The sequence below is a fragment of the Capra hircus genome, chromosome 17, assembly GCF_001704415.2.
Source record: "Capra hircus breed San Clemente chromosome 17, ASM170441v1, whole genome shotgun sequence".
NCBI classification, from domain to species: Eukaryota; Metazoa; Chordata; class Mammalia; order Artiodactyla; family Bovidae; genus Capra; species Capra hircus.
This window is the reverse complement of record NC_030824.1, coordinates 31,456,567-31,469,635: the sequence shown is the minus strand read 5'-3', so window position 1 is coordinate 31,469,635 and position 13,069 is coordinate 31,456,567.

Below are 13,069 nucleotides of genomic sequence, written 5' to 3'. Positions count from 1 at the left end.
ATGGACATGAATTTGAGCAAATTTTGGGACATAGTGGAGGACAGAGGAGCCTGGCATGCTATAGTCCATGGGATCACAAAGAGTTGGACATGACTTAGCAACTGAATAACAAGAGAAAAGCTGATATACATGGATGTTGCTTCCATAAATAAATCAGAGTGAAACTTTGGTGGAATTTACCATTTGACATACATATAGTTGGCAGGTGTCCTGCTCTTTCCAAATCTGAAACTGTTGCAATTCCAGGTTCTGGGAACATGGATTTGGTGTTTACATTCCAATCTGAAATTTCAGTCTTGACCCCAGAGCTGCTTTGGGGTCAAGATTAGGCTCCATGATCATCTTGTTATAGTTCTGTTGGCCCCGATTTCCTCCTTAGACTACTTGATATTACTTGGCATAGAGCCTCATTCAATGTTGCCACAGACTCAGATTCATTTGATTAACTCCAATTTGCTGATTCTGAAGGTGGCTGTATTTTTGGACTTTAATGCTTTTATGGCTCTTGGAAGTATCTTTAGTTTCTTCTCTTGTTTTCTGCTCCAAATTTGGATTTACTTTTTATCCTCTGCTCCAAAATTACCATCCCAGATTATATTTACCTCTTTTCTCCAGTAGAAAACAACAGATAATATGATACTTTGGCATTTTTAATTTCAATGAGAAATGGTTAATGTAAGAGTTCTGTATGAGTTCCACTCCATTACCAGTTATGGGTAGGTCAGGCCACATTTTGAAATCTTAGTGTTCTTATCTAAGGTTTTATCCAGAACTGAAAACATGACTTTAGCCAGGTGAGGGTGTGCCTGTTGGTTTCTATTTTTCTGAGAGTTTTTATCATGAAAATGTGTTGAATTTTGTCACATGTTTTTCTGCATTAATTGATATCATCATGTGACTTTTGGTTTTGTCTGTTATTATGGCAAAGTTTGCTTATAACTAAAGATATGGTCACTATGGTATATATTCCATGGATACTTGAGGCTAATGTGCATTTGTTGTTGTTGAACGGACTGCTCTATTAATGCCAGTTAGATTCTGCTGGTTGAGGGTGTTCTTTTACATCCTTGCTGAATTTCAGCTTATTTGTTCTGTCAGCTGTTTAAACAAGGATGTTGGTAGTTCCCTAGTGGCCTAGTGGATAGGATTCTGGATTTTCATTGCTGTGGTCCAGCTTCAATCCCTGGTTGGGTACTAAGATCCCTCAGAGCCATTCAGTGTGGTCAAAACAAACAAAAAACAAGGATGTCGAAGTCTTCAACTATAATTGTAGATATATCTATTTTTCCTTTCAGTTTTATCAGTTTTTGCTTCACGTGTTTTGAAAGTTTGTTGTTTGGCAAATACCCATTCAGGGCTGCTATGTCTTCTTGGTAGATTGATTCCTTTATCATTATATTATATCTTCTCTGTCTCTGGCAATTGTCTTTGTTCTGAAGTCTGATTATCTATTACTAATATAGCTATTCCTTCTTCCTTTTGATTAATATTTACATAATATATCTCCTCCTATCTTTTCTTTAAACCTGCCTATATTGTTATGTTTCAAATGAATTTTTTTTGTGGACAGCTTACAAGTGGTTCAGGTTTTTTAATGCACTCAGCTAATCTTTATTTTTTATGTGATGTATTTAGGCCATTTATATTTAATGTAATTATTGATGTGTTAGAGCTTGCCATTTGTTTTCTGCTTGTTCTGTTTTTCATTTCTTGGTTTTCTCTTCCCTGCCTGCTTGTGTGTCACTTGAATGTATTTTAGTATTGCAGTTTGGTTCGTCTAGTGTTTTGGCTTGTTTGTTTTAAATACTGATTTATTTGGCTCCATCTGGTTTTAGTTGCCGCACAGAGGATCTTCTTTGTGCCATGTGGGATCTTTTCTTGTGGTGCATGGATTTCTTGTGGACTTAATTGCTTCAGGGCTTGTGGGATCTTAGTTCCCCAACTCAGGACTGAACCTAAGTCCCCTGCATTGCCAAGTAGATTCTCAACCCCTGGACCACCAAGGAAGTCCCCATCTAGTGTTTTTTAATGCACGTTTCTGAGTAGTATTTTAGTGATTGCTAGATATTACATTATATTTTCATAGCTTCATCCCCTGGTGTCATTATTTTACTAGTTTAAGGAGAATATAGAAATATTATCTTTATGTCATTTTACTCTCCCTTGTTAATAGTATAATTCACTTAATTTTTTTCTACACTCATTAAGGACAATATCTAGCAGTGTTATGACTTTTGTTTCAATTCTCAAACATAATTTGGGAAATCTAAAAGGAGGGAAAAATGTTTTATATTTATGACATATTTATACTTTCTGATATTTTTTCTTGCATTCAAATGTTGGAAATTCCCTTCTATCATTTCTTTTCTGTTTTAAGAACATCTTTTATCCATTCTTTTAGAATTGGTCTATTGGTGAGAAATCATCCTTTTTTCTTCATCTGAGAATGTCTTGATTTCTTCTCCTTTCATGAAGGATATCTAGCTGAGTATAACATTATGTGTTTACAGTTCTCGTTTATCACTTCAAAAATGCTGCATCACTTCCTCTGGCTTCCATGGTTTCTCATGATAAATCTGTTATTCAAATTGTTTTTCCTGTAGAGTTAGGATGTCGTTTCTCTCTCACTTTTCAGCCATTATTTTTCAACCTTAATTTTTTAAGTGCTTTTTCACTTCTGTCTTCTTTCTTTGCTTCTTCTAAGGACTCTGATGACAAAAATGTTAAATGCTTCATTATGGTCCTACAGGTTCCTGAAAGCTTGTCTACATTTTTAAATCTATTTTTCTCTGTTGTTTTAATTGGGTAATTTCTCCTGCCCTGTCTTCAAGTTCACTGATTCTTTCCTCTATGCCCTCTATTCTGTTGTTGAGCTCATTCACTGAGTTTTTAATTTTGGTTACTGTATTTTTCAGTTCTAAATGTGCCAATTCTCTTTTGATAGCTTCTATTTCTTTGGTGATATTTTCTACATTTGCTTGGTTCAATCACATTTGCAATACTTGTTGAAGTATTTTTATAATGAATTCTCTAAGACGCTTATTGAATAGTTTGAACATTTTTGTCATTTTAATGTTGGCATCTATTCATTGCCTTATTTAATTCAGTTTGAGACCTTCCTAGTTTGTAGTATAAGTGATTTTTTTAAATTGAAATCTGGACATTATGCAATGGGATTTGGATTTTATTTAAATCTTCTAGTTTAGGTAATTTCTTCCAGAAGGACAAACTGAAGTGGAGGGTGCACTGCCTCATTCTTCCAAATGGGGTGGTCAAGGTTCTCACTTGACCTTCGCTGACACCTAAGGGGAAGGGCTGCTCATTACTGTTGAAGCCTCTTTCCCACACTCAGCTGCCACTGCTTCTTCCCTGTGAGCGAGGTCAAGGGGCCTTGCTACTGTTCCCCTGTGGCCTCCACTGACATCACAGGGGAGGACTGGCCTCATTACTACTGAGTGGAGCTAAAAGTCCCAACTCTCCAGTCAGCCTCCTCTGAAACCACCCCAGCAAAGAGGGGCAGGGCATATCATTACTGCTCATACTACTGGACAGGTGCGGAAATCTATGTGGTCCCCACTGACACTTCCTGGGAGGGAGGAAAGCCCCAGCTCCTCCTCGCCTCTCTCTAACACTAGACAAGTAAGGGTTTTAGGGAGGTTGATGGCACTGCCTTTACAGCTTGAAGACAGTGGAAGCTAGGCTCCCAACTCTGCCTTTGCTGGATTGGGTAAAGTGGTTGGCTCCAGTTTTTTCTGCAGTGTTTCACTGGAGCAATGCTCTTGTAGCCATGTGTTCTGGGAAACAAACTCTCTCAGAAGGACAATGCAGATAGTAAATGCAGTTTATTACACTGGCGGGCCCAAGGCAGAGTCTCCTCTTAGCCAAGGACCCTGACCAGTTTTTGTGAAAACCTTATATACCCTAAGTGTACTTGCTCAAACCCACCTCCCCAAATTCCTTGAAACTAGTCTGGACAAGGTAAAAGAGAGATACAATCAAAGTTAACCCATGATTCATGTGTCAAAAGACTATATAAACAGTGGACATTTATCAATAGGGCTGTGGTCATATCCCAATAAACATAATGGAATTTACCACTTTGTTCTGTTACAGAGATAATTAGCATATTCTTTTAGGCATCGGAGAGTCCAAGTACAAGTCCTAGGCTCTTTTATCCAGGGGGTCTGGTTTCCCACTGGTAGGCCGCTTCTATAGACACCGGGCACAAAGTTCAGAGTCCATTGGGAGGGTGACCGTGCGTGTAGCCTAATGTTCGCAACCTGGCCTGAGATGGGGTCCAGCTCTGTCTGTTTCCTCCTTCAATGCAATTACTGCCTAACAGTTTTCTGTCTCGCTAGCTGCCCATTCCTTGGTTCTTTGGCTACAGAGAAGGCTTGTTTTGTTTGATCTGAATTCACTGGCAATTCTGGGTTGCCGGCTCCTTTAGCTCCAAGTCAGGGATATATGAAACAAAAAGAAAACACAGAGAGCACATTACCTATAACCCTGAGATCTCAAGCCAGCTTGTCTTCTTCTCTCCACCTCCCAGAGTCATCTTATGTTGGCTTTATATATAATGTGAGAGCGTTTAGTTCTACTTAATCAGGAAAAGCATGCACGCATGCTAAATCATTTCAGTCATGTCCGACTCTTTGGGACCCTATGGACTGTAGCCCGCCAGGCTCCTCTGTCCACCGGATTCTCCAGGCAAGAATACTGGAATGGGTTGCCATTCCCTTCTCCAGGGGATCTGCCTGGACCAGGGGTTGAATCCGCGTCTCCGAGGCTCCTGAATTGCAGGCAGATCCTTTACCACTGAGCTACCAGGGAAGCCTGGGAAGAGTAGGAAAAATACATTTATTCCATCCTCCCAGAGGAAGACTTTATTAAAAGTGAAACTGCTGTAAGCTACTATAAACACCAGAGGTCTCTTCTAACATAAATTGAAAAAAAGCTAATTTTCAGCATTTTCAGACATAATTCTGAAGGACTAAATCAGTGTATTATTTTTCAATTTTTAAATATCCAACTTTTCTTAAATTTCACCTTTGAAAAAAACAGCTTTATCTAATTATTTTCTCAAGATAACATTATTCAGTGGGAAAGATTATAGGCCCAAGTAAATTGTGGTATTATATTTATTCCCAGATGGCACTAGTGGTAAAGAACCCACTTGGCAATGCAGGACACATGAGAGACACAGGTTCAATTCTTGGATCGGGAAGATCCCCTAGAGGAAGGCATGGCCACCCACTCTAGTATTCTTGCCTGGAGAATCCCATGAACAGAGAAGCCTGATAGGCTATAGTCCATAGGACCACAAAAAGTCGGACATGACTGAAGTGACTTAGCACACATGCAGTATTATTCATCCACATTAATCAGTTTATTTTTGAAATGTTATAGTCATTAAAGTTTCTGAGGGGCATCCCCCGTGGCTCAGTGGTAAAATATCCACCTGCAGTGCAGCAGCCACAGGAGACGTGGGTTCATTCCCTGGATCTGGAAGATTCCCTGGAGGAGGGCATGGCAACATACTCAGTTACCAGGTCCAAGCTCACTCTACTCACTGCATGACAAGCCAGTGAATCTGAGAGATAAGGTATTGAGGCAGGACAGAGACTTTATGCTGGGAGCCAGCAGACCGAGAAGATGGCAGGCTAATGCCTCAAAATAACCATCTTATTGAGGTCTGGGTTTCAGGTTCTTTTATAGATCAGAAAGAGAAGCAATGTGAAACCAAAGTCAAAATACAGAATAGAGAGGGAGAGGCAGTGGGAAAGTAAAGTGAAAGGGTCTTCAGTCTTGTAAAGCATCTCCAAGGAAATGGCCAGCCTTTGGAAGGGGTGTGTTAATCTCTTCCATTCACAGATGGCCAAGGACAAACTATCTCTCCATAAGCTGAACAAAGGCACTTTAGTTTACAGTCAAGAAGAGGGGCAGAGTCCCCAGGCAAGCCATTGAGTATGATTATAATAACAAAAGCAACAAAAAGCAAATCAAAGAAACAGTTTACAACATGGAGTCAGAATTGGCTTCCTCCCTGAAGGAAAGGGAATAGACCTCATGGTCAACAAAAGAGTTCAAAATGTAGTACTTGGGTGCAATCTCAAAAATGACAGAATAATCTTTGTTCTCTTCCAAGGCAAACTATTCAATATCACAGTAATCCAAGTTTATGCCCCAACCACAAATGCCAAAGAAGCTGAAGTTGAACGTCTCTTGGAAGACTTACAACATCTTCAAGAACTAACACCAAAAAAAGATGTCCCTTTTCATCATAGGGAACTGGAATGCAAAAGTAGGTAGTAAGAGATACCCAAATTAACAGGCAAGTTTCACCTTGGAGTACAAAATGAGCAGGGCAAAGGCTAACAGAGTTTCGTCAAGAGAACACACTGGTCATAGCAAACACCCTCTTCCAACAACACAAGAGAAGACTCTACACATGGACATCACCAGATGGTCAATAACAAAGTTAGATTGATTATACTCCTTGTAGCCAAAGATGGAGAAGCTCTATACAGTCAGCAAAACACAAGACCAGCAGCTGACTGTAGTTCAGATCATGAACTCCTTATTGCCAAATTCAGACTTAAATTGAAAAAAGTAGGCAAAACCAATAGGGCATTCAGATATGACCTAATCCCTTATGATTATACAGTGGAAATGAAAAATAGAATCAAGGGATTAGATCTGATAGACAGTGCCTGAAGAACTATGGATAGAGGTTCGTGACATTGTACGGGAGGCAGTGATCAAGACCATCCCCAAGGAAAAGAAATGCAAAAAGGCAAAATGGTTGTCCGAGGAGGCCTTACAAATAGCTGAGAAAAGAAGAGAGCGAGAAAAGGAGAGTAAAGGAGAAAAGGAGTAAAGGAGTAAAGGAGAAAAAGGAAGATATACCCATTTGAGTGCACAGTTCCAAAAGGATAGCAAGGAGAGATAAGAAAGCCTTCCTAAGTGAACAATGCAAAGAAATAGAGGAAAACAAAAGAATGGGAAAGACTAGAGATCTCTTCAAGAAAATTAAGAGATAGCAAGGAAACGTTTCATGCAACGATGGGCACGATAAAGAACAGAAACAATATGGACCTAACAGAAGCAGAAGATATTAAGAAGAGGTGGCAAAAATACACAGAAGAGCTATACAAAAAAGATCTTCATGACCCAGATAACCACAATGGTGTAATCTCTCACCTACAGCCAGATATCCTAGAATGCGAAGTCAAGTGGGCCTTAGGAAGCATCACTATGAACAAAGCTAGTGGAGGTGGTAGAATTCCAGCTGAGCTATTTCAAATCCTAAAAGATGTTGCTGTGAAAGTGTTGCACCCAATATGCCAACAAATTTGGAAAACTCAGCAGTGGCCACAGAACTGGAAAAGGCCAGTTTCCATTCCAATCTCAAATAAGTGCAATGCCAAAGAACATTCAAACTACCACACAATTGTACTCACTTCACATGCTAGCAAAGTAATGCTCAAAATTCTCCAAGTTAGGCTTCAACAGTACGTGAACTGAGAAATTCCATATGTTCAAATTGGATTTAGAAAAGGCAGAGGAACCAGAGATCAAATTGCCAACATTATTTGGATCATAGAAAAAGCAAAGAAATTCCAGAAAAACATCTACATCTGCTTCATTGACTACGCTAAAGCCTTTGACTTATGGATCACAACACTGTGGAAAATTCTTAAAGAGATAGGAATACCAGACCACCTTACCTGCCTCTTGAGAAACCTGTATACAGGTCAAGAAGCAACAGTTAGAACAGAACATGGAACAATGGACTGGTTCCAAATTGGGAAAGGAGTATGTCAAGGCTGTATATTATCACCCTGCTTTTTAAACTTATATGCAGAGTAAATCATGTGAAATGCTGGGCCAAATAAAGCACAAATTGGAATCAAGATTGCCGGGAAAAATATCAATAACCTCAGATAGGCAGTTGACACCACCCTTATGGTAGAAAACGAAGAGGAACTAAAGAGCCCCTTAATGAAAATGAAAGAGGAGAGAGAAAAAGTTGGCTTAAAAGTCAATATTCAAAAAACTAAGATCATGGCATCCAGTCCCATCACTTCATGGCAAATAGATGGTGAAACGATGGAAACAGTGACAGACTTTATTTTCTTGGATACAAAAATCACTGCAGATGGTGACTTTAGCCATGAAATTAAAAGATGTTTGCTTCTGGAAGAAAAGCTATGACAACCCTAAACAGCATATTAAAAAGCAGAGACATTACTTTGCTGACAAAGGTCTGTCTAGTCAAAGCTATGGTTTTTACAGTAGTCATGCATGGATGTGAGATTTGGGCCATAAAGAAAGCTGAGTGCTGAAGAATTGATGCTTTTGAACGGTGGTGTTGGAGAAGACTCTTGAGAGTCCCTTGGATTGCAAGGAGATCCAACCAGTCAGTCCTAAAGGAGATCAATCCTGAATATTCATTGGAGGGAACTGATGCTGAGGCTGAAGCTCCAATACTTTGACCACCTGATGTAAAGACGGAATAATTGGAAAAAGACCTTGATGCTGGGAAAGAGTGATGGCAGGAGGAGAAGGGGATGACAGAGGATGAGAAGTTGGATGGCATCACCAACTCAATGGACATGAGTTTGAATAAGCTCTGGGAGATGGGAAGGACGGGGAAGCCTGGCATGCTGCAGTCCGTGGGGTCCCAAAGAGTCAGACATGACTGAGCCATTGAACAGCAACTGCAGCAACTCCAGTATTCTTGCCTGGAGAATCCCATGGACAGAGGAGCCTGGCAGGTTATATACAGTCCATAAGGTTGCAAAGAATGGGACATGACTGAAGCAACTTAACACAAACGCACGCAAAGTCTTTGAAGGAAACATATCACTGCCTGTAGAAACTTTACAATCTGAAACTGTTAGGGGAAGCACACTGACTGAAACTGCCTACCCTGGCCAGGGCCTTCAGTAACCATTCGCATGAGTTGTTTTATGACAGGAGATCCTGGTAAGGAATATGGAACTAATAAGCTGCCACCAACCGGAAGAGCTCGGGAAAGGTCAAAAGGAGATACCGCGTGTCTGTCCACTTCCCAGAATCCCTCTTGCTAGCATCCATCTTGGCTGGGCGATCCCTGCGCCACCAGGAAAAACTCTGAATTAGAATGATTGGCCAAAGACAACCCGGAAACTAATCCCATCACCATAAAACCCGAAACTGTGAACCACGTGGCAGAGCAGTTCTCCTGGGTTCCCTTACCCTACTGCTCTCCACCCGGGTGCCCTTTCCCAATAAAATCTCTCGCTTTTTCAGCACACGTGTCTCCTCAGACAATTCATTTCTGAGTGTTAGACAAGAGCCCAGTTTCCGGCCCTGGAAAGGGGTCCTCCTTCCTGCCACAAAACTACAAAGTAAAACTTAATGTTTCAGGATTTTGAAATTGACTTTATTATTTTATGTATCTTTCATTAAAAATTTCATTAAAAACCTAAATTATTCCCACAACCTGAAGAAAGGCAATTCACACACACACAAACCTTTTCCATTTTAGCAAATCTTGCCAGCTGGAATGAGGCAAAAAATGTCACAATACTTGAATTTCTAAATTTTTGTTTACCCAATACAGACCAGAACATGAGCTAAATATTGCATCTAGAAAACCTGAGAATTCTTGGGGTTATTCCAGTTGATTGTCAGCCCTCACTGGCAGTGTTGCTGTTGTAACCTCTCATCCACATTCTTTCATTTCCTTTCAGAATACAGTGATCAGTCTTTTCAAGTGTCACCACAGAAATTCCAATGGGAACTCTTAGTACCTTTGGAAACATAGATTATCATTTGAGTTCAAGTGTAGGTAAAGGTCATAAACTTCTCTAACCCTGCTCTCATCAGCCTTTCGGCCATCCCCAAATTTTAAACCAATTCTTTCCCTTCAAACAGAGGCATTCCCATAACCTCTAACTGGACCAGCAAGATTTTACTGTTAAATCTCTTTTGTATTTAGAAATCAACAATTACCATAACAAAACCAGGATGCCATTTTAAACAAAGCTTCCCTAAACTTTTGACCTGTGTGCTTTTGTGAGCGAAGACAGTGAGGGAAAAACTGACTTTCTTCCAATAGAAAACTTTCAATTGCCTGTTACTCAGAATTAGTGGTCGGTCTTGACAGCTTGGGGGGTGGGGCGGGGGAGTCTGCATATTGAAAGACATCCCTGCAGTGAGTTGAAAGTGATCCGTGAAACAAAGACAGATTTGCTTGGTATTCAGGATGCACTAGAGGGTACCTGCTGGGGTTTTCCAGTACCTTCTTCTAAAACCACCTGCTTACTGCTGCTTCTTACTCATCCGCAGAAACCAATGCCTCCCTTACCTGCTTCATGGAGGGTGTGGAGGAACAAATGAGGTAAGGAACGAAAGCAGGATGTCAAAAAGTCCAAAATTATATTTACGCTTTTTCTGTGAACAAACTTGAGACATTTTACCCTATAAGATAACTATTTTCCAAAGCTGGAAGAGCCATTGCTGGAACTTACAGTTGGCTAGCAGTGTAGGGGAAGGAATCTGGTAAAAATAGAACAAATAAGAAAGCACAGTCTTCTTACTTAAAACACTGAAGGAAACACAGGTGGTGTTTGTACAGACAGAGGAAGAGGGGAGATTGAAGAAAGAAACAAAATCCAAATCTCAAGAAGCCTAGCTTATTCTGAAAGGAGTGTTTTCCTTATGCTTCAATGACTAGAAGCCACGAAGTGCTTCTAAACAACAGAACAGGCAAATGAGTTAATTTACATTTAAGGAAGATCTTGATGTTCTTGGAGGAACAGCTGACGGGTGAGACTGGAGGTCCCAAGATGCGTTGGAGGCCTGTTGCCAGAGTCCAGGAAGGAAATGGTGGAGTCCTGAGCTAAGGCAATGAAGACGGGAACAGAGATACTGGATCCAGATGTTGAGTAGAGAGAACTTTAGATGCTGCTTCTGTTGGGGGAGAGAAGAGGGAAATGAGAACGCCTCTGAGATTTTCTGACTTAGAAACTGGATGGATGGTTTTAAATGTTGTTGTTTAGTTTTGTCCTCTCATAAATCTCTAAGAATAGATTTCTCCCTAATTTTGATCTCACAATTTTCCTACAACATACAAAACTAAGGCTCTGCTATGCACTTGTACTTTACCCTGATGTTATCTATAAGATAAATAAAACAGCATTCAAAAATAATTGAAAAATGAGAGCATTTTATGTTGAAATGACATGATGTCTTTACATTTTTTCAAAATATTCTGTCCGGAGACCAGGAGTATAATAGGCCTACATATGAAATAATGTTGGCCATCTGTGAATAACTGATGGAAATGAGCACATGGAGGAGCAGCAGTATACTATCCTCTCTACTTCTGTATATGTTTTAAAATTTACATAATGAATTGTGTGCTGCGTCGCTCAGTCATGTCTGACTCTTTGCGGCCCCGTGAGTCCTAGCCCGCCAGGCTCCTCTGTCCACGGGGTTTCTCCAGGCAAGAATACTGGAGTGGGTTGTCATGCCCTCCTTCAGGGGATCTTCCCAAAATAAAAGAATACTTATTTTTAAACTAATTAAAAACAAATTAGATCTTTGCACAAATTTCTTAAAATTTTCTAAGGAAATTTTGTTGCAAAAAAAAAAAAAGGAAGATGCCAACTTTAAAAAAATGCTCAATTTGAGAGTTGCGAGTTAAGTGTCATTTGGGGGAAAATGACTGCAGCCTGGGAGATAGCACCTCAGATAGCTTGGGAAACTGCTCCAAAGAGGCGGGGGAGGGGAAAGGTTAATATAGATGTGATTTTGGTGAAGGGAGAATACATGCAATCAAGCACATATTTTTCCAGATTTCTGCTAGTCTCATGAAGCTTTCTGCTAGCCCTGAAAAACAGTCATCACCATGCATAATTTTAGTGTTTTTCTAGATATGAGGAGATACAAAAATTGGACTCAAAATCAGCTCCTCCTGAAAATATGTATCTGAAGACCTGTCCTACCAATTTTCTCCCAAGCACAGAGTACCTCATTTCTGCTGTCCACCCTGAACTCCTTTCAGGGATATTGAAGGTCAGTAGCTGCAGCAGCACATGATTTAATCCTTGTGGAGGTAGATGGCAAGTGCCAATTTGCAGTTGACAAAGAAAATGCCATTCTGAGAATTAGGTAGTAATGGCAGTTCAGCTTTTTAATCTCTCTGAATTTCCCTATAAAACAGAGCAACCAAGAAAGCAAAACCAATGACAGAACTACTAAATTATTGTCATTGATTCCCAGAAAACATGGTAGACTATTCCGAGAACTGTGGCAGAAATGGGAGGGTGCTTTGCAGGCCTCAAGGTGGGGAAGGTTCCAGCAGGTCTGCAGGAAGATTGCAGATGCTGGATCCATCCAGGAGCTGGTGCCTGTGAATTGCTGATGGTAACAAACCAGACACACTCTCCCTGGCAAAGCCCTGTGCTGAGGAGAAGGTGCTGAGAGCAGAGTCCTCGATAAGCAGGACAAGAACAATAGTGGTGAAGCAAGGGAAGGTCCAGATACGATCAGGGGAGAGGAGCAGAAGAGAGAAAAAAAAAAAAAAATCCCAGGAAGTTCACTTTCTGAAAACAACCAAACAGAAAAGCCTAGAGTCAAAGTTAGAAACACTGTCCTGCCTCATTCATCCCTCTTAAAAAGACAGAAATACTCATCTCACTTAAAAATGAGAAAGAAAGTTCAGTTCAGTTCAGTCGCTCAGTCATGTCCAACTCTTTGCGACCCCATGAATCGCAGCACGCCAGGCCTCCCTGTCCATCACCAACTCCCGGAGTTCACTCATACTCATGTCCATCGAGTCCATGATGTCATCCAAACATCTCATCCTCGGTCGTCTCCTTCTCCTCCTGCCCTCAATCCCTCCCAGCATCAGAGTCTTTTCCAATGAGTCAACCCTTCGCATGAGGCAGCCAAAGTACTGGAGCTTCAGCTTTAGCATCATTCCTTCCAAAGAAATCCCAGGGCTGATCTCCTTCAGAATGGACTGGTTGGATCTCCTTGTAGGCCAAGGGACTCTCAAGAGTCTTCTCCAATACCG